The 21,116-nt window shown below is 37.5% G+C and overlaps 1 pseudogene; it reads left to right on the top strand.

The window, feature by feature from the left end:
* Window positions 1-18,158: 18,158 nt before the first annotated feature.
* The window catches only part of LOC143271863 (vomeronasal type-2 receptor 116-like), a 34,685-nt pseudogene continuing 31,727 nt past the window's right edge, over window positions 18,159-21,116 (top strand).

Consider the following 21,116-nt stretch of genomic DNA (forward strand, 5'->3'; position numbering starts at 1 on the left):
AGATGAATATTAAAATCATCACATTGCAATTTGGATACTTGGGTGTTTAAAGTGTGATGAGCTCTTTCTACCATAGCATGATGTTGGAGGTTATAAGGAATGCCTTTTTGGGATATAGGAATCCTGAGCAGCAGTTCTTAAAATTTCTTGAAGTGTAAGAAGGCCATTGTCCTTTTTTAGAGTTCTAGGCATTCCTGATATTGAAAATCAATGACCCAAATGCTGTAGATTGAATTAACACCTGAAATTATGAAAGCATGTTTAGTACTCTTACAAACCAATATTGAACAGATAATGGTCATGTAGTTTATACGAAAAGATGTATATTTATCCTGTCTGAGGTACTTGCCAATCTTCAGGCTCATAATACAAGATATTATGCTTTTCAGCCAATGAAGGAGGATTTTCACATGAATATCTTGCCCAAATAAATCTTTTCTTTTTGGTTTAACTTCCTTCCTAGTCCCAGTAGTTTAGAATTAAGTCCCTCTCACAAACAGCCAAGGAAGCTTTAGCCTCAGATATATAATTTTCATGATGATCTTGGATTAGGGTCAACAAAGAGGTATGTCAAATAAAGTTTTGAGTACAAACATGGGTACATCTAAATAAGTATGTACTCAGGAGAGATCATCAAGCAATTTTTGAAAATCATGTAAAGTTTTTAAACAGTGCATTCCCAAATGAAAAGATTGAGGAGAGACAAAATTTGTTTGAGTAACTTGCCCCAAATATGAGAAAGGAGGTTGAATTTGGATTTTTCTGGGGCCATTTGAGGCCCAATATAAAGTCAATTGTTGGACCAGAAAATGTAATATTTCTTGTAAATAGGCTCTGTCAGCATGAGAAATCAATATATCATTCATACAGTGAACAAGATAAACCTCAGAATACATTTTACAAACTTCCAAAAACATAATTTTGACATATTGTCAGGCTAGTTTTGCCTCCTTGAGGTAAGGTATTTCCCTCATACCTCTGATAGAGTCTATGAAAATTTGGGAAGGTAAGCTGAAAAGTGAAACATTGACAGTCTTTAGGGTGTAGAGGTATGGTAAAGTAGCAATCTTGCAAATCTATGACAATTAAGTTTTTGATTTCTAGGGATGGCCATAGGAGATGGCAAGCCAGGCTGTAAGTGTCCAAAGGCTCCAGTGAATTCCATTTAATTTTCTATGATCTTGTAACAGCCTTCCTTAGCCTGATTTTTTTCCTTAATAACAAATATTGGTGTGTTTCAAGAGCTGGTGGGGGGCTCTATCTTCCACCAGACAGGTAGCAGCTTCATATTTCTCAGCATTTAAGGGCCATTGTTTAACACTTATAGGAGCATCAGACTTCCATGTAATGGAGGTCAGCAGTAAGAACAGTGGTCCCTAGGATAGATTTTGATACACTAGGCCATGTCTATCATTTTTTAATTTCTGGAATAATGGGCTCAATTTTGCCTTGTGCTTGTTTACCCAAGTCCTTTTCAGGGTGTAAAAACCATCTGAAGCATTTGAGCTGAAACCAGTTCATTAGCAGAGCTTAATAAGACACCCATTAGTTGTAGCACATCTCTTTCCCATAGAGTGATAGGTATGGAGGGGATGACATATAGACAGAAAGTTCCATGATTTTCTCTATCAGATCACCTTAATATTCCTGAGCTTCTGGCTATAACATTAGCTTGACCTAGGCCTAGTAGAGAGGAAAGTGTAATAGTTGTTTCAAGAACTCAGCCAATCTTTTTGCAAATGCTTGAAATATCTGTGCCTATGTCTAGCAAGCCAATTATTTTCTTTCCCTGTGTTTTAAACATTTAGTTGGTCTGGAAAATTTAATTTCCTGTACCCAGAAAGCCATATCACTAGAATCAGAACTGGCACCTCCCTTCGGTGCTGACCTGCATGAATCTGATGTTTTCGTAGAAGGTAGTACAATGGTCTTAATCTCTCCAGTAAAGTCAAAATCAATCATCCCTGGGGTAACATTGATACTTTGTACAGCAGAGGAGCTATGGCCTATAATTAGCCACAGTGTCCTTCTAGAGAGGTCCATAGACTCTTGTATCAAGGCATACTGTTGGGGAGTCAGTGTTTGTATTGTGAAGGAGGTGGAACATAACTCCACTCCTAAAGCCTATATATCTCAGACAATAAAAAACTTTATCATTATATCTAACTTAGACATACATCATCAGTATATCTAGCTTATTTACTGAGACTCATGTATCATTTATTACATATTAGATGTTTATATGTTATATTTATCTCTCCCAATAAATTTTATTTCACATAACTTCAGTTATTTCTGAACTTCCCTAAACATTCTTTATATCTAAGCCTTCATATCCTTGTAAAAACTTTACATCTAAAAGCATCTTTGTATTAATTTCTTCAGGAGACATGAATGAGCAGCCAATGTAGAGTGATGAATTCCTTTAAACAAAGTAACAGTCAAAGATCATTTTGAAAACTATTTTTTAGACCTGGTAATTAGAAATATAGAACAAATGATCCCAAAGTCTAATTTGGACTAAACCCTGGCAGTAAGGGGCATGGCAGTTTTGTCTAAAATGGGAATCTTAAACATTTTAAATGCCAGGGTCTAAGTAATGAATTGATTATATTTGGCATACTTAGCAGGTATGTAAATATGATTTTACATACATTAAGGAATTAGACTTTTTAAAAAATGATCAAGATGTAACTTGTATCCCAATAATTGTCTTTAATAGCTTATAATTTAAGTACAACTAACTTATCCTTAAACAGTTACAACTTAAGTTGGCCAAGCAATTGATAAGTTGTATATCTTAATTATCTTTAATTGTTTTTAATTAATGTAAACTTATTCTTAACATTTTATAAGTTAGTTGTCCATATAAACTTAGAACTTTAAGATTTATCCATGTTAGGTTTAGGCTTAAAAAATTATAAGCGTGTACTGAAGTTATTTTAATATAGGGACAAGAGCTCTTATTCAGAATTATTGTATGTAAGGAGAGTAACAATTGGATAAATTCTATGTGATGTATCATAAAATAAGATAAGCACAGTAAAAAAAAATTAAAGGGAGAAGTGTATTGTTTTGTCATTTTATCTGTAGCAGCCAATTTGTTCAGTTTGTAATCAAGCCAGGTAACTGCTGGGAAGGGCAAGGTGAGGAGAGGGCTTGAGATGAACGGGGAAGTGACCTGTGACACAGCAGAAATGCAAGAAGATTAATTACAGGCAGGCAGTTAGGCTCAGAGACAAAAGAAGGCAGATGTCCAGGAAGCATTTACTTAGGTAGGATTTCTCAGTCTCCAGAAGTCTCTGGGGTCCAGAAAACCCATAGGATTTCCAGATCCTGGAAGAGTGTCCCTTTTCTGCAAGTCTGGTTTGAATGATTTAACTGGAAGTTCTTAGATTTGGCCAAGATTTTTGTAAATAACCAAATACCCCATAGAAACAGGCAACCCAGAAAGAGAAAAGGAAAAACAGACACTTTTGTAATACAGTGATAGGAGAGCTAAAGAAGTAGTTAATGAATGCTGGGGAGTTGCCATAGTTTTAAAACTGGCTCAAGCAGGGCTTTGAGGCTTGCATTGTTATTAAAGAAAGCTGCTGGATGGAGCTCCAGGGCTATCTGCAGAACAGGTTAGAAATTTTACAGCCCAAGTTATCCTTTTAGATTCTGCTGAGTCATAGCAAAAAAAAAAAAAAGCTGATTGTAGCAGGAGGCTGTCACTTCACAGGACTTAGTAGACTTCATTAGCTGTAGTTTTTGCTCTCAGGAGGTCATGTAGTGTGATAATATTGTGTTATCTCTTTGTAAGGCACTGAATGAAATAACAGCAGGTTTCTTCCTAGAAGAGAAAGGTTAGAAACTTTGCCACTTATCATAGTCTGCAAGTGAAACCATCCCACCAGGTCTGAGGCCCTTAGGGGTGCTTTAAATCTTTCTTTTTTATTTTTCATGGAGCCTTTGGGATTAAGATAGTCTGTTGCTTCTTTATCTAAGCTTGTAAACTGACTGGAGCTGGCTGAAATACCCTCTTATCTGAAGACTGTGTCCTGTAAGTTCTATCAGAAGCTCCTTCTCTTTGTTCTGATAGACTTGTTCTGATAGATGGTTTGAAAAATATTCTTAGGGCCTGGGCAAGGTATTATTCAACTACTCAACACTCCAGGGGGTAACATGTCCTTGGGGGCTGCAGCACCCTTTGGTTAGGTCCACTTGGTAGCTGAAGACTTCAGAGATCATCTTTATGACTCTCTGGAAAACTGACTCTACTCTGGACAGCCTCCTCTAATTGATTCCTCTCTCACTGGATGTACTTGGGTAATTACTCTTATGATTAGTATGGTTATCATGCCAAGCACCAGGTAAAGAAAGCTATTGGGGTCCAGCCCCTGAATTGCATTCACCCAGTGTTTTAGAAGAGATGCTACCGGTGGTGGATTAATCTGAGAGATTCTCTAATAAATCTATGTACACAAAGCTCTTTAGTCTATATGCTTTGTTATTCTGAGTCAGCTCTCTCTGCACATGCCTTCCATTTGCTCTCTTACTTAGCTCCTTTCTTGCCTAATACTCTCTACCTCTTTCTTCTGTTCCCTCTAAGACTATTATTTCTGCCCCATCTTTGTCTTTCTCATCTCGTTCTTCCCCATCTAGCTCTTCCCCATCTGACTTCCTCATCTTCTATCTCATCCTCCTCGTTCTCTCTTCTAGTCCTCCAATCTAGTTCTTCTCCAATTTAGTTCTCTTTTAATCTACTTCTTCCTCACCTCAGTTTATTCCCCTCCAGTTCTTACCTATCTAGTTCTTTCATTCTCTATTTTCTTTTCTATCTCTGCTCTGAAAATATAACTTCCTTTTATCCCTTTGGCCCTTATCTCTCCAAGCTATCTCAGCTTCTGCCACTTCTGGCAGGGTAGGGAAGTTTGCTTGGTCACTAGGCAACTTGGCTAGGCAACTTCAACCACATCTAGATGTACCTGTAAATAGGAAGGTTTCAGTTCTGAGTTAACTGTTAAGATTGGACCTAAAGCTAAAAATAAGATTTTGGAAATGAGAATGTTAAGCTTAATAAGCTCATTTACCTTCTTAAACAAATAGTCGGGATGCTTAAGTCTGTTCTTAGAGAATCTTTGAAGTATCTCCGGTAAGACACTTTTGTCTATTCAGAGATGATCCTGGCCAGATGTGACTAATGATAATTACAGAAAGTGTAGAAATTAGGGATCCTGGCTGTGTTACTCTGCAGAAGGTTATTGTTGTGGGATAATGATTTTGTACAGTTTTAATAAACCACTGATTGGCCAGTAGCCTGGTAGGGAGTATAGGTGGGATAAACAGACAAGCAGAAGAGGAAGGCTGAGTTGAGAGATGCTGGCCTCCTGTCTAGGGAGGAGCATTTAATGACACACAGGTAAAGCCACAAAAGACATGGGAACACATAGATTAACAGAATGAGCTGGGTTTAAGTGTAAGAGCTAGTCAGTGGTAGGTCTGAGCTCGTGGATGAGCAGCTTTAATTAATATAAGCCTCTGTGTGTTTACCTGGGTCTGAGCAGCTACAGACTGGGCAGGACACAGGACAACTTTCAGTGACAAATTTTGGCAAAACATAGGGCAAGTGTTTCCACCTAAAACCTGAGAAAGCTTTCAATTGTTGTAACCAAGGCTCTCCAGTCTTGAGAGATAGTTCTATTATAAGTTTACCACAAGTTTAACATCTGCTTCACAAAAGGTGAATGCATAGCATATGAGACTATTGATTCCTTGAATCTCCTTAAGTCTAACATTTGAACAGGAGTCTATTAAGCTCTTACTCATCCTTGAGGATATCTACCATTTGGCAGTTCCTGTAAAGTTACTGGGTAAATTAAGGTTGGTTGTTTGAAAATCTTAGGTTGTTCCTCTCAATCTTATAATGCAGTGCTGAGATTGGTTCTCCTTTAAATTACTTGCTCAGGGTCTGAATATCTCTACCATCCTTTTTAATTAGTCTTTTTCTAAACTTTTATCTTGGCACTTTATTAATTAATTTTTAGTGATAAGGCAAAAAAGATCAGAGATAATATTTATAATTGGCACTATATAAATCCCATCTAAATTAATTATCCTGTCATTTAAGTGCTCCATTTCCAAACTGCCCAGTGTATTGTCATACAGACACCTAATTCCCTCCATGTTAATAGTTTCCCATTTTAATGTGGGGAAAAACTCTCTTTTAACTAAATCTGCCTTTGAGAATTTCCAGTTGTCTCACCAAATCTGCCAAAGTTCCCAATTCAGATGATGGTGAAGTGAGACAGATACCTACTGTGACAGTAGCCCAAGAAAGGGGTCCAGGGAAAACCTACAACCCACCAGGAGAGAGAACCTGTTATCTGATAAAATGCACACAGTAGATCATGAGGAAGAAACTTGTGTGGTGTGAACTGCCTAAAGGTAGATGTGTCTGATCATGAGAGGGGATAACTTCAGCAACATTCTGAGCCCATGTGTCTATGAAGTTTGCAGCAGACAGGCTATAATAGAAAAAAAAATCCAGACGTACTCAGTGGGCTTGGGAAACAGAAAGGAAATCCTTAGCTTTTGGGTTATCAACTCTGGCCATGTGTAGCCCTAGTCTGTGCTGGTGGCTGCAAAGCCACAGATGAGTGGCTTTTTGTGAGTTCATGTCTCACAAGTTGGATGCCAGATGTGGGGTGAATTCTAATTGATCTTAATAATAAAAACCCAGAGCCAGATATTGGGGTAAATGCTGAAAGATTTGAGAGACAAAGGAACAACCAGCCACTCACATCTTACCTTGCCAACTCTTCAACCTATAAGAGCCAAGCTCCTGTCTCTGTCCAACTTATATTCCTTTCTCCACCATACCATATCACTTGCTGATTCTACTTCCCATGTGCTGGTATTAAATGCATTGTGCCACCACTGCCTGGTCTCTAGTCACTAGCTCCATACTCTGATCTCTAGGTAAGCTTTAGTTGTTAGAGCACAAACAAAATATCTCCACAGATGCTGGGGGTGGGGTGGGGACAAAGTACTGCATTTGGATAGAGAGGAGACAGATGAATTCTGAAGGCAAATGGCAGTTTATAGAGCTAAAAGAGGAAACCCCATGTTAGGATGAGGTGTTTATTTTTTTAATTGGAATGGTTAATTAGGGCAGCCAAAAAGAGACTTTTGATTGCCAGACTTCAATACTTTGATAGCTGGACCGTAGTAGCCAACTCAGGAGGGGAAAGTGCCCAAATAAGGGAAATTACCTTGGTGGCTAGCTTTAGGAATGTAATCTAACCATTTTTATTAAGGAAGATAGAAATATCTTTCATATTCTTGGATTGGTAGAATTAACATAGTAAAAACGGCTATCTAAGCAGAAGTAATCTACTGACTTAGTACAATCCCTGTCAAAATTCCAACACAATTCTTTACAAATGTTGAAAGGACAATCCTCAACTTATGTAGAAGAACAAAAGCCAGGATGACTAAAACAATCCTGAACAATAAAAGGGCTGATGGAGGTCTCCGCATTCCAGATTTTCAGTTGTACTACAGAACTTTAGTCATAAAAACAGCATGATATTGGAATAAAAACTGATATGTTTATCAATGGAATTGAATTGAAAACTCAGACATGAATCTACGCACCTATGAATAACAGATTTCTGATGAAATAATAAGTCAGAAGTACACATGGAAAAAAGACAGCAACTTTATCATATGGTATTGGTCAAATTGACTTTCTACATTTAGATAATTGCAAATAGATCCATACTCATCACCCTGCACAAAACCCACATCATAAAACCTATAAACCAGTTACACTAAACCTGATAGAAGAAAAAGTGAAGAATAGCCTTGAATGCATTGTCACAGAATATGGCTTTCTGAATAGAACACAGATAGAACAGGCACTAATATAAAAAATTAATTAATGGAATCTCTTGAAACTTAAATGCTCCTTTAAGGCAAAGATACCATCATTCAGATAAGGCAGCAGCCCACCTAATGAGAAACAAATTTTACCAACTGCATGTCCAACAGAAGATTAACATCTAAAAAATATAAAGAATTCAGTAAACTGGACACAATCAAACCAAATTGTCCAGCTAAAATGGGACAGAGATGCTGTGGGATGTTCTGTATGGCAAATGTGTTGCTCTGATTGGTCAATAAATAAAACACTGATTGGCCAATGGCTAAGCAGGAAGTATAGGCGGGACTAACAGAGAGGAGAAAAGAAAGAACAGGAAGGCAGAAGGAGACACTGCCAGCCGCCACCATGATAAGCAGCATGTGAAGATGCTAGTAAGCCAAGAGCCGTGTGGCAAGGTATAGATTTATGGAAATGAATTAATTTAAGCTTTAAGAACAGTTAGCAAGAAGCCTGCCACAGCCATACAGTTTGTAAGCAATATAAGTCTCTGTGTTTAATTGGTTGGGTCTGAGCAGCTATGGTACTGGCGGGTGACAAAGATTTGTTCTGACTGTGGGCATGGCAGGAAAACTATAGCTACACAGAGATCTAAAAAGTGAATTTTTGATGTGAGTCTTTGTTCACCTAGCCAGTCACTCCAGCATTTAGGCTTTAGGCCCAGTGGCACAACCCATGCCCCTATACCTCTCCCCATTACAACCTGAGGTACAGGCCAACAGTCAGAACCTTTAAAGGCAAACCTGACTATCAACCCCTCACCAGACACTGTAACCAGCAAGCCCTACTCCACTGCTCCAACCCACCTATCCCCAAAGACCACAGCAGCTCTGAGACACAGACTTCACCAGCTCTGATTGGACCAAGAGGTGAATCTTTGTTCTCCTAGATGATCACCTCAGCCTCTAGGCATTAGGCCCAGGGGCACAACCCTGCCCCTATATCTCCACCCAATGCTGCCCCAGGTGCATGACAGTAGGCAGGACTACCCTCCACTGAGTAAATGAACAGGACCTACAGATGCAAGCAAAACCAAAAGAATGCAAGAGATGGAGGAGAGAATTTCTGGCATTGAAGATACAACACAGGAAATAGATCATCAGTCAAAAAAATTTAAAGGCGAAAAATTCATAAAACACAATTTCCAGAAAATCTAGGACACAATGAAAAGACCAAACCTAAGAATAATAGGGATATAATAATAATAATAATAATAATAATAATAATAATAGTATCAGGTCAAAGGCACAGAGAATATATTCAACAAAATCATAGAAGAAAACATTCCCAACCTATAGAAGGAAATGTTATGAAGATACAAGAAGCTTACAGAACATGAAATAGACAGGAACCCCCCCAAAATACCCTCAATACATAATAGTCAAAAAATAAACATACAAAATAAAGAAAAATTAAGCTCTGCAAAGAAAAAAAGTGAGGTAACATATAAAGGCAGGCCCATCGAAATAATATCTGACTTCTCATTGGAGACTCTGAAATTCAGAAGGTCTTGAACAGACATTAAGAAGCCATTGGTGCCAGCCCACACTATTATACCCAGCAAAACTGTCAGTCACCATAGACAGAGTAAACAAGATATTTCATAACCAAACCAGATTTAAACAATACTTATTCACAATTCCATCCCTACAAAAGCACTACAAAGAAACTCCAACATAAGAAAGTTAGATGCATGCATGAAAACACAGGCAATAAATAATCGCACACTAACAAACCTCAAAGAAGGGAAATACACACAGACACACACAGACACACACACAGACACACACACACACACACACACACACACACACAGACACACACACACTACCACCAAAAAATTAACAGGAATTAACAATCACTGCTCATTAATATTCCTTAATATCAGTAAACTCAATTCTTTTATAAAAAGACCCAGGCCAACAGAATGGATATGAAAATAGGATCCATTCTACTGTTGCATGCAAGAAACACACCTCAACTTCAAAGACAGGCACTACCTGAGAGGAAATCGCTGGGAAAAGTTCCAGTCAAATGGACTTAAGAAGTAAGCTGGTGTACCTATCCTAATAGCTAACAAAATAGACTTCAAACTAAAATTAATCAAAAGACATCAAGAAGGTCATTACATACTCACCACAGAAAAAATCCATCAAGATTAAGTCTTAATTCTGAACATTTATGCCCCAAATACAAGGGCACCCACATTTGTAAAAGAAACATTACCAAATCTTAAATTGCATATCAAACCCCACACACTAATAATGGGAGACTTCAACATCCCACTCTCACCAATGGACAAGTCTGCCAGACAGAAACTTAACAGAGAAATAAGAGAACTAACAGAGATTATGACTCAAATGGACTTTGCAGAAATCTATAGAACATTCCACTCAAACAGAAGAGAATATACGTTCTTCTCAGTACACCATCGAACCCTCTCTAAAATTCACCACATACTCAGTTACAAAGCAAATCTCAGTAGATACAAAAAAAGTTAGAATGGCCTCCCATATTTTATCTGACCATGATGGCTTAAAGTTAGAATTTAAGAACAACAAAAATTACACAAATCCTACAATCTCATGGAAACTGAATAATGCTCAACTGGATCACCACTGGGTCAAGGAAGTAATAAAAAAAGAAATTAAAGACTTCCTAGATTTCAATGAAAATGAATGTACAACATACCCAAACTTATTGGACACTATGAAAGCAGTACTAAGATGAAAGTTTAGAGCTCTAAATCCCCACACAAAGAAGTTGGAGAAGTCTTACACTAGCAAGGTAACAGCCCACCTGAGAGCTCTAGAAGAAAAAGAATCAACAGTTTGTTTCAATTGACCAACCTGTCTCTTGTTATGACTGTATCATGTGGTTTTTATAACTATAGGTTTCCAGTACAACTGGAAATCAGAGATGGTAAGAGTTCCAAGAGTTCACTTATTGTTTTTAGTTATTTCAGCTATTTGTTTATGTTCTTCTTGTTGTTTATCCATATGGATGTGAAAAAATTTCCTCTGATGATCTGTTTAAAATTGAGTTGGAATGGTACATTCTTTTTTTATTATTAATTAAATTTTATTTTACAATGTAATGTAGTTCTATATATCAGCCATGGATTCCCTTGTTCTCCTCCCTCCCACACCCTAGAATGGTACATTCTGATGGTGAAGCTTGGCTATATTTTTCCCACATGAATTTTTAATTTTTTTATTTCCAGAGATCTTTCACTTTGGTCCTTTTTCTTACTATTGATTTCCTTTCCATTTTTAGGTATTGAAGTGTATTATTCAATTCATTCCCCTGTTTTTATTTTGTGTGTGTGATCCTGGATTTCTTATTTAATTATTATTATTCCCACAAAAATTACATCCTATCAGTAGCCTCCCCTCCCTCCATCCCTTCCGGCCACCATGCCACAATTCCTCTCTCCACTAGACCCATTGCTTCTCCTTTTCCTTCATAAAGAGCAGGCCTCTCAGGGAAGTCAAACAAACACAGCATAACAAGATGCCATAAAACTCAACACAAACCCTCTTTTCAAGGTTGGATGAGGTAACCCAGTAGGAACAAAATTGTCTCAACAACAGTCAAAAGAGTGAGAGACAGACATGCAGTCCCACTGTTAATAGTCCCACAAACGCCCCAAGCTAAACAACCACTGCATGTATGCAGAGGACCTAGCATATACCCATGGAGGCTCTGTGTCTGCCCCTTTAGTCTCTTTGAGCCCCTGTGATCTCTGCTTAGTTGATCCTGAACACCATGTTCTCATTGTGTCCTTGACCTCCATTACTCCTACAATCCTTCCTCCTCCTCTTCCCTAGGGTTCCTGGTGTTCCACATAATATTTGACTCTTTTATTCATCTACAGTAATTATCCTATCATTGGCTATGTAATTTCGATGTCCAAAACTATCAGACTTTTTTAACGCTGAAAAAACTCTCCAGGCTCTGAATTGATGATGTTTTATTTTGTTCATGTTCTTCATAATTATATCATTTAATTCTCAGTGAATTAAATGATAGTACCAGCTGAGTACTAATCAATTGTGTGTATATAAACCTCATGAGTCCTTTAAAAATTCTAATATGCCTAAGAGAAGATTGTAATCAAAATTATAATTTGTTTAATTTTACCACTAACTTCTATCATTTGTGACTTTTAAGGAACCCATTTATTTAAGTTTTGGTAAAATTGCTGTTCATTATTTGGGTAAATATTTCCTTATACAATCCTGAAGAGGTAGCTTTGTGGTTAATAGCATTTGCTATTCTTCTAGAAGACCAGGGTTCTATTCCCCAGAACCTACAGGGCTGCTTATACCTCTTCTATTTCTGTTCTGAGGGTATCTGGCTACATATTCTGGCTTGACCATTCATTGGTTTGTCATCTCTGTAAAACCATTGCCCCAGCATGTTACATAGGCAGGAAAGACTGTAGGTCAATGGTTATGTGGCTGGGTTGTTATCCCAGTACCTCCACTGGAAATCTTACCTGGCCATAGGAAATGTACTGTTCAGGATATGTATCTGGTCTAGGTAGGTGTCCTAATTGGGGTCATCTTTACACATTTCTGTGAATTTCCCTTTCACCAGGTTTCTACCTTACCCCAAGTTTCCTCCACTATCCAGTCATCTTTTTCAATACTATTTCCCTCCACACAGCCCAATCTGATACTTCCTGTTCCCACCCATACCCAAACCCAGCCCATTAACAAAATCTCTTCTATCTCCCTTTCCCAGGAAGAATCATATACCCCCTTGAGCCCTACTTGTTAGGTAGCCTTTCTGGGTCTATTGATGGTGGCATGGTTATCCATTATGTTACAGATAATATCCATCTTTAAGTAAGTACATATAGAAGGTGATAGAAGGAAAATGCCTTCCACAAAGACAGAGGGATTAAACAATCTTAGACTATCAAAGAAAATAAGTGAAGCACACACACAAAGCACCAACAGCACCCAAACTAAGTAACAAGAATCAATAATCATTAGTTATTAAAATCTCTCGATATGAATGGACTCAATTCCCCAATTTAAAAGACAGGGACTGACAGAATTGATGTGAAAATAGGACCCATCTTTTGCTGCATTCTCAAAAATTACCTCAACATTAATACAGACATTAACTCATGGTTAAATACATGGTTAAAAATTGGAAAAATATTTCAAGAAAATGAACTTAAGAAGCAAGCTTGTATAGCCATTTTAATATCTGATACCATAGACTTCAAACCACTAAACAAAGCTCTTAGGGGAAGGACAATACATACTCATCAAAGTAAAAAAAAATCAACCAAGATAACATTTCAATTCTTAAAATCTCTGCTCCAACACAAAGTAACTCATGATTGTAAAAGAACCCAGTATTTTAAAATTCATATATTGAGCCCCACACGTTGATAGTGGGAGACTTCAGTACCCCACACTCACCAATGGACAGGCCATGCAGACAAAACCTAAACAGAGAAATACTGTACATATCAGATGCTGTAAACCAAATAGACCTAACAGATGTTTTCAGATCATTTCACCCAAACATCAAAGAATATGTCTTCTTCTCTGTACCTCATGGTGCTTTCTCCAAAACTGACCTCATTTTTAGAAACAAAGCAGTTCTCCACAGATACATGAAAATTGAAGTAAATTCCTGCATCATATCAGGCCATCATGAATTAAAGTTGGATACAAACAACAAGAGCAACAACAAAATCTCACAAAGTCATGCAAACTGGAGTATTCTCTAGTGAGTGAGAAATAGGCCAAGACAGAAAAAAAGAAAAAAATAATGACATCCTAGAATTCTATCAAGATGAATATACAGCATACCCAAACTTGTGGGACATGAAGAGCAGTGGCTCCAAGAGGCAAGTTCATATCACTAAGTGCCTACATGAAAATGTTGGAGAGATCTGGCACTAACAAAAATACAGCACACCTGGAAGCTCTAGAACAATAACAAAATGAAACAATGTAACCCAAGAGGAGTAGATACAAAAATTTAATCAATCTCAGGGTTGAAGTCAATGAAATAGAAATAAAGTGCTCTATATTGAAAAAAATGTAATCAAGTGAAGCTAGAGTTTTCCTGCCTTGCCCACAGTCAGGACAAATCTCTGTCACCCGCCAGTTGCACAGCCGCTCATACCCAACCAAGTAAACACAGAGACTTCTTTTGTTTACAAACTGTATGGCCGTGGCAGGCTTCTTGCTAACCGTTCTTATAGCTTAAATTAATCCATTTCCATAAATCTATACCTTGCCATGTGGCTCATGGCTTACCGGTGTCTTCACATGCAGCTTGTCATGGTGGCGCCTGGCAATTTCTCTGATTCAGCCTTCCACTTCCCAGAATTCTTCTCCTCCTTGTCCCGCCTATACTTCCTCCTGCCTGGCCACTGGCCAATCAGTGTTTTATTTATGACCAATCAGAGCAACAGATTTGACATACAGACCATCCCACAGCACTTCCCCTATTTTTTTTCAAAAAGAAAAATTTTAACTTTTACACATCTCCAAAGCCAGCTTGGTATGTTTGGGAATTTGGGCGTAGCTCCTCTTACTACTTCCTGCTGGAGGGGGTGCTGTATCTTATGGGGACACATAGAAATTTTAAGGATCATGGAGTAGTCCGTGAGGCTGTATCATCTGAGCCATTTACCTTGAAACGATTCTGGATGGTGGATCATCTGGGCCATGGTGTCATCGGTGACCATTCAGGGGGTCTTGGCTGGTCAGACCTGATGTATCTTAATCTGGAACAAATCCATATGCTCTGGCTTTCTGTGGAGACAAAAGCAGAACCTCCTTTCCAAAGCAACATATCCTTACATCCAAATTTTGAAGTCATGGTACCTTTAAAATATACATTTTGCCATAACTCAACAGCTTTTGCAATCAAATGTTTTTCTTCAGTTACAAATATCTAAAAGAACATAATCCAGATTCTCTGTGTGATAGCCATCTTTATGTGGCTTATTTTTTTTATATTACCTTGAGCCTATTGCTTTAAACTGCAGCCTTTTAAGCCTGAAACAGTGCTGTGGCTGCTGGCTCTGCCCACTTCAGCTTCCCAACATGGTGGTGGTATGTTTTCTGCCAGCTCTGGGAGTCATCAACTCTCAGAAACAGTGGGTCTATGCATTTATCAAGGCAGCATGTACCCCAGAAACCTCTTTTTGTTTTGTACTAGCAAAGGCTAAATCCACCACTCAGCTTAATGTGCCTCTTGCAGAGGCCTCATTCCTGCCGTACTGCAGGACAAGCACACACAGCAGGAACCCGCCATTGGAGCTAGTAGCTCAAACACGCATGCTGCCACTAACTTGAAAGAGACAACTATGAACTGTTTTAGGCTCTGTTTTAAAATCTCTTTAGTCAGATTTTAGGTGGAAACTCTTGCCAACACGTTGAGTGCTATTTGTAGCTAGAGTTTTCCTGCCTTACCCACAGTCAGTACAAATCTCTGTCACCCTCCAGTCTCACAGACACTCATATCCAATCAAGTAAACACAGAGACTTCTATTGTTTACAAACTGTATGGCCATGGCAGGCTTCTTGCTAACTGTTCTTATAGCTTAAATTAATCCATTTCCATAAATCTATAACTTGCCACGTGGCTTATGGCTTACCGGTGTCTTCACATGCGGCTTGTCATGGTGGCGCCTGGTAATTTCTCTGACACAGCCTTCCACTTCCCAGAATTCTTCACCTCCTTGTCCCTCCTATACTTCCTCCTGCCTGGCCACTGGCCAATCAGTGTTTTATTTATGACCAATCAGAGCAACAGATTTGACATACAGACCATCTGACAGCAATCAAGAGCTGGTTCTTGAGAACCATAAGAAAAATTAGTAGGTTATCCATGTTATCTAAACAGACTCTAGAAATTCAGACTTTTCACAGATTCTAGATATAATTGTGTGTATCTGTATGTATATGTGTATGTGATTGTGAGTTTGTGTGTGCATGTGCATGTTTTTGTGTGTGTGCATCATACAAACATTTTACACAAAAAAAGTAGGAGAGGTATTACGTAGATGTAATTCTAAATGGTCTTATTAAGTAAGAAACACAGAGCCAAATAAATAGTTAAAAGCCCAAGAGGTCATAGCACTAGTGAATAGCCTTTAGCTTACCAGTTGCTGCCATTCTGCCCCTGAGAGAGACCTTCTCCTGTGTGACCTGTCGTTTTATTGCCTTTCTGTTCTGCCTTCTCATTGGTTTTAATTCAACCACATGACTTCCTCATTAATGCCTTTCTACACAGACCTCCAGGTTTCTGTGTTTGGTACTGGCATTGAAGATGTGTATCACTATGCTGGCTGTGTCCTTGAACACAGAGAAACTTTGCCTGCCATGTGATTGGATTAAGGGCATGTGCTACCACTGCCAGACTTCTGCTAAATGGTGTGCTATTAGCTCGGACTGCCAGGCAACTTTATTTATTCACATACAAATAAAATCACATTTCAGAATAAATAAAATATCACATGTATTATTTGGGAATTTAAGGCATAAGGATCTAAGGAGGGGTTCCCATGTGAAACTAAAATAAAGAAAATATAACACTGTCTCATTAATTTAATATGCACACATACAAACATATAAACATAAGAACATTAGAAGGAAAGCACTTAGAGTGAGGAATGAAATGAGTAGTAAGTTGAGCAGTAGATGTGGGCAAGAGTAGAGAAAATACCACCAAAGGACACATGATACATGTGTGAATTGCCAGAATAAAGTATATTAAATAAAAAAAATAATTATACACACAAAACAAAGCTGGACACAAAGTGGTCCCAAACTGGACCACTGGAATTTTTATTTGCACTCTTCATGAAAGGTGATATTTCTCTGTCTTCCTATGAAAGACTCTTCCTGTCACATTCCTCTATTTCCACATTTTAGACTCCCAGGATAGCTCATCACAAACTAGAAGTCTTGCACTCTTTAAATGTTTTTTATTGAATAATAAAATAAGATCCAGATAAGAACAATAGCCATGTGTGCGTCATCTCAAATGCTAATTAAGACACATCACTAATCACCCCAAAGAAGTGCCCTACTTTTGTTCTGTTTCCTCTGTAGTCCATATCCACTGAAGGATGATCAGCCCACACTCATCAGAATGCTCTCACACTGGCAGTGCAAGTTCTGGAATGCAAACAATAATAGAAAACTAGGAAAATGTTATAAGAACAATTTACACATTAAACACAGGGCCACTTCCCATTTGTTATTTGCTTCTGAGATACTCAAAAAGCTTTCTTCACAGCATTTTTTAGATTGTAAAATGAACTAAAACAATGTATGGAATCAAATATAAAGCAGAAGAAATGAGTCAACAAAGAAATTGATCTATGAGAATTGAGGCTTGGGGACAAAGATGATGTTTTAGATATCAAATATTCAACTTATCTACACTTTAATAATTATTCGTGTAGAGGAGAAATGAGAGATCTTATTTAGTGTTTGAAGGGTAGGGCAGAAGATCTCTATGGATCTTTTTGAATATTTAAAAACATTTTTGTAATGCTATAAATGTAACCATTGTCTCTATGTTTAGCTTGATAGTATTAAAATGGCAGGATTAAGGAAATCATGGAATTTGGTCTGATTATTGTTTCTCAACATGTGAAAGCACAGGATTTAGTTAGACATTAACTATCACAGGTGTAGGTCCTGTGCATGGTGTGTGTAACTCAATTGCTATAAACATGAAGCTGCTTTAGCCTACCAGAGACTATGTGATACAATTCCCAGTATGTAACCATGAATTCTGACTGTGAATCCCCCCTAAACCATAACTGCAGGTCTCAATGCGGATCATCCAACAAAATCTACTGACATCATTTCTAAAGGCATTAACATACATAGATTATTGAGGCAGTCCTGGGACCAAATTTTCCAAAACTGGCATCCTCCAAAGAGCATTAATTTCCACAAATATGAGTGATGTCATGAAACTAGCTAAACTCTTCTCATATATATTTATCAACCAAATTTAATTACATGGACATCAGATGCAGAGCCCCAGGGAAGGGAGTGTCCAAGATTCTCTCGAGCAGAGGGACCATCTGGAAAAAAGGAAAACATGAATTCATAAGTAGTCCCTCCTTTGGCTATAGGAACAAAGCAAGGGAAATATGGGTGCCCAAATCATGTGTTGATCTGAATAGCACTTCACAATTCACATTGCTCAGGTGTCAAGTAAGACAAAGATGTTCACTTTGATTTTTCTGTTCTTCCTCCTGAACATTCCACTTCTTGTTGCCAGTTTCATTCATCCCAGGTGCTTTTGGAGAATGAAGCAGAAAAAAGACAAGGATGGAGACCAGTTGACAAGTTGTATCTTCTTCCTTAGGGTTGTGAAGGTGCATGTTGAGAAAGATATTTTCAACTACATTCTGAATACACAGTAAGTTTTTTTGTATCTTCTATGTAAATGTGTGAAGTAGATGGTTAGGTAGATGAGATACATAACATTGCTTTCAGCCTTTTGTCCTGTTACCCAGTCTGCACACCAAGAAACAACTCCAGATTCTTATAGAGACTCAATTCTATTTTTCTACTTTTACTTTGTCCAAAATGGTTTGTTATCCTCCCGTTAGCCTCCTACTTATTAGGCTGGAAGCTGAGTGAAAAAGTTCTCTGTATCTTGTTCCTCACATATAGTGCTCCTCTTGACAGTTTCTACAGCACAGTAGCTGGTGATGTCTCACTATAAGAAACCCCACACTATTCAAGGAGTATCATTATAAATGAGTGTAACGAAATGACTGTCAAATGAGTCTGTGATGACCCTTTGATCACTATGTCTCTCATAATGCATGTGGGAGGACAACTAGTATTTGTAATATTTGTGGCCACCCTAGCCTCAGAGAATTTTTACATAGCTATTCAGTTTCTCTCTCAGATGTTTTTCACGCAATCACATTGTGCTTTCTAAAGCTGCATCAAGAACAAAAGTGGAGACCTGTCCACTGTGAACTTCACATATGTTCCTGTTTTTCAATACATCACTTATAGACATGTGTAACAACTTACCTTTAATTTCATAGTCTAGTTCTTCCCTCTCTTTATAGGATACAGAAGGAATGTGTGGAGTATAAATGACATGTTTGCATTCTTTGAAATGTGAGGTGGCAACTAATTGTTGTGATTGCTTACTTTCTTTTTTTAATTAAGAATTTTTTATTCACTTTTCATACCAATCATAGATCCTCCTCTTCCCTCATATGACTTCTTACTTTCATTGTCATTTGCCTGAGTGACAGCTGTGGCATGTGATAGTTGGCTACACTTGAAAATAGTTACATACAAGTACATCTCTAACATTATTTAAGAAGCATATCGTTTTTCTCTTTTTGTCTAATATGTTTATTCTCTGACCCTTATATTTACCTCTTGTGTTTCTCTTTCTGTAATTTTACTAGTTATAGCTGCATATTTTACTAATTTGGATATAATATACATTTTGATTTTGTATATTACTGATAGTTGTTTTCAAACATAGCACTTTAGTCCAGTAGGTAACAGTAAGAGCTCCAAACATTAATGTTTCATATTGTTTAGTGTGCAGGAGTTGTTGTTTGAGATTCATAAGTTATGCTCTCAAATTCTGGGTTGACTGGTACTGAAAATTTCAATGCCATTTTTCCATGTGGTAATAAAGAATATTCTAAGATGTTTTTTATTTTTAAAATGCATAAATAAACATTTCTATTTATTCATGAAGATAGCACAGTGGTACAATTTCTAAGTGGAACATAGATTGTATCTAACTCTGAGTGAATTATTTAGAATGAAAAAGTATGTTTCAGTTTGATGTTTATTGGTCAGATGATATGAAATTTGTAATAAGATATGGGAGTTATTATTCTAGTCATACACATAAACAGAAAATTATATTTTTCTATTCCTACTAATTTTTAGACTATTTTTTTCAAAATTCATAAACATTTTCCATACATTGTAGACTCTATAATCTTTTATTATACAAACATGTAATATTGGCACAAAGAAATCTCAGTGCAATTTCCAGATGTTCCCAGTTCTCAGTAATATGCTAATGTTGTGCATATGTATGTGGAAATGTACACAAAATGTACTTTGTGTAGGAAAATTTTATGTTGTTCAGATATACCAAGTGGGAGTACATTGAACACACCTCTGTAAACATAAAATAGATGACCAATACTGTGGTACATACCCTTAATCTCTGCATTCCTGAAATGGAGTAGGAGTATTACTGTGCATTTGATGCCAGTCCAGTCTAAAGCCAAGTGTCATTTAAAATCAGGGAATCCATTATCCTTTTATGGCATAAATGAGTAGTTCTCATGTCCATACACAGATGCATATATTTACCAAATATACTCTGTTATTTAATTTTATTTAAAAATAAATCTTTTAAAAAATTGTGCCTGTAATAGACACATCAGAAAGAAAAAGAACAAGATGAGGATGCATATGAAAGAATATGATAACTACATTGCCCACTAATTCTAATGAATTATAAGTATTGGAGCCAAATGTTGCCCCAGAAAGATTACTGTGCACACACCAGTCATTCTTTGAATACCTTATCCAATTCAGTTTATTTCATAAAAATTACCAGAAACTTGGCTCATGCATCACATGCCATATGCTATAATTTCATAAGGAATTCAAGATTAGGTTTACTGTTTGGTCAAGTAGTGTGCCAAACAGTACAACTATTATTCACTTCTGAGCAAACTAACAAAAAACAGAAGACACAGCCCTCTCTGTGGAAAATGCAATGCCCCATTTTTTTATGGGACATGCACTCTCATGAACTTTATGAACTTATTGGCAGCAACTGTCATCATTGGGATATTCTTGGACATCTACCAATCATAGCAGATGAGTTTTTTGAGAGTGATTTTGCAGGAAATCCTGTCTCGACTGATACCACTCTCAGATTCTATGAAGAGTGTAAGGAGGAGACTGGCCTCACACTTATGTCAAACTGTGTAGTTCATGGGTACTATTCAGAGACTTGAGGGGACTTCCATATTTCCTTGTGTGAAACAAGATGAGGGAAGAAGTAACAAGGCAGGAGATTTTCTAGAACACTTAGCAGAAAGGTGTTTATAAGTTTTGAGGAGTGCATGATACCTCATGATACTGCCTGTGTCCTAGTTCATTTAGCTTAC

The sequence above is a fragment of the Peromyscus maniculatus genome, chromosome 1 (assembly GCF_049852395.1).
Source record: "Peromyscus maniculatus bairdii isolate BWxNUB_F1_BW_parent chromosome 1, HU_Pman_BW_mat_3.1, whole genome shotgun sequence".
In the NCBI taxonomy this organism is placed as follows: domain Eukaryota; kingdom Metazoa; phylum Chordata; class Mammalia; order Rodentia; family Cricetidae; genus Peromyscus; species Peromyscus maniculatus.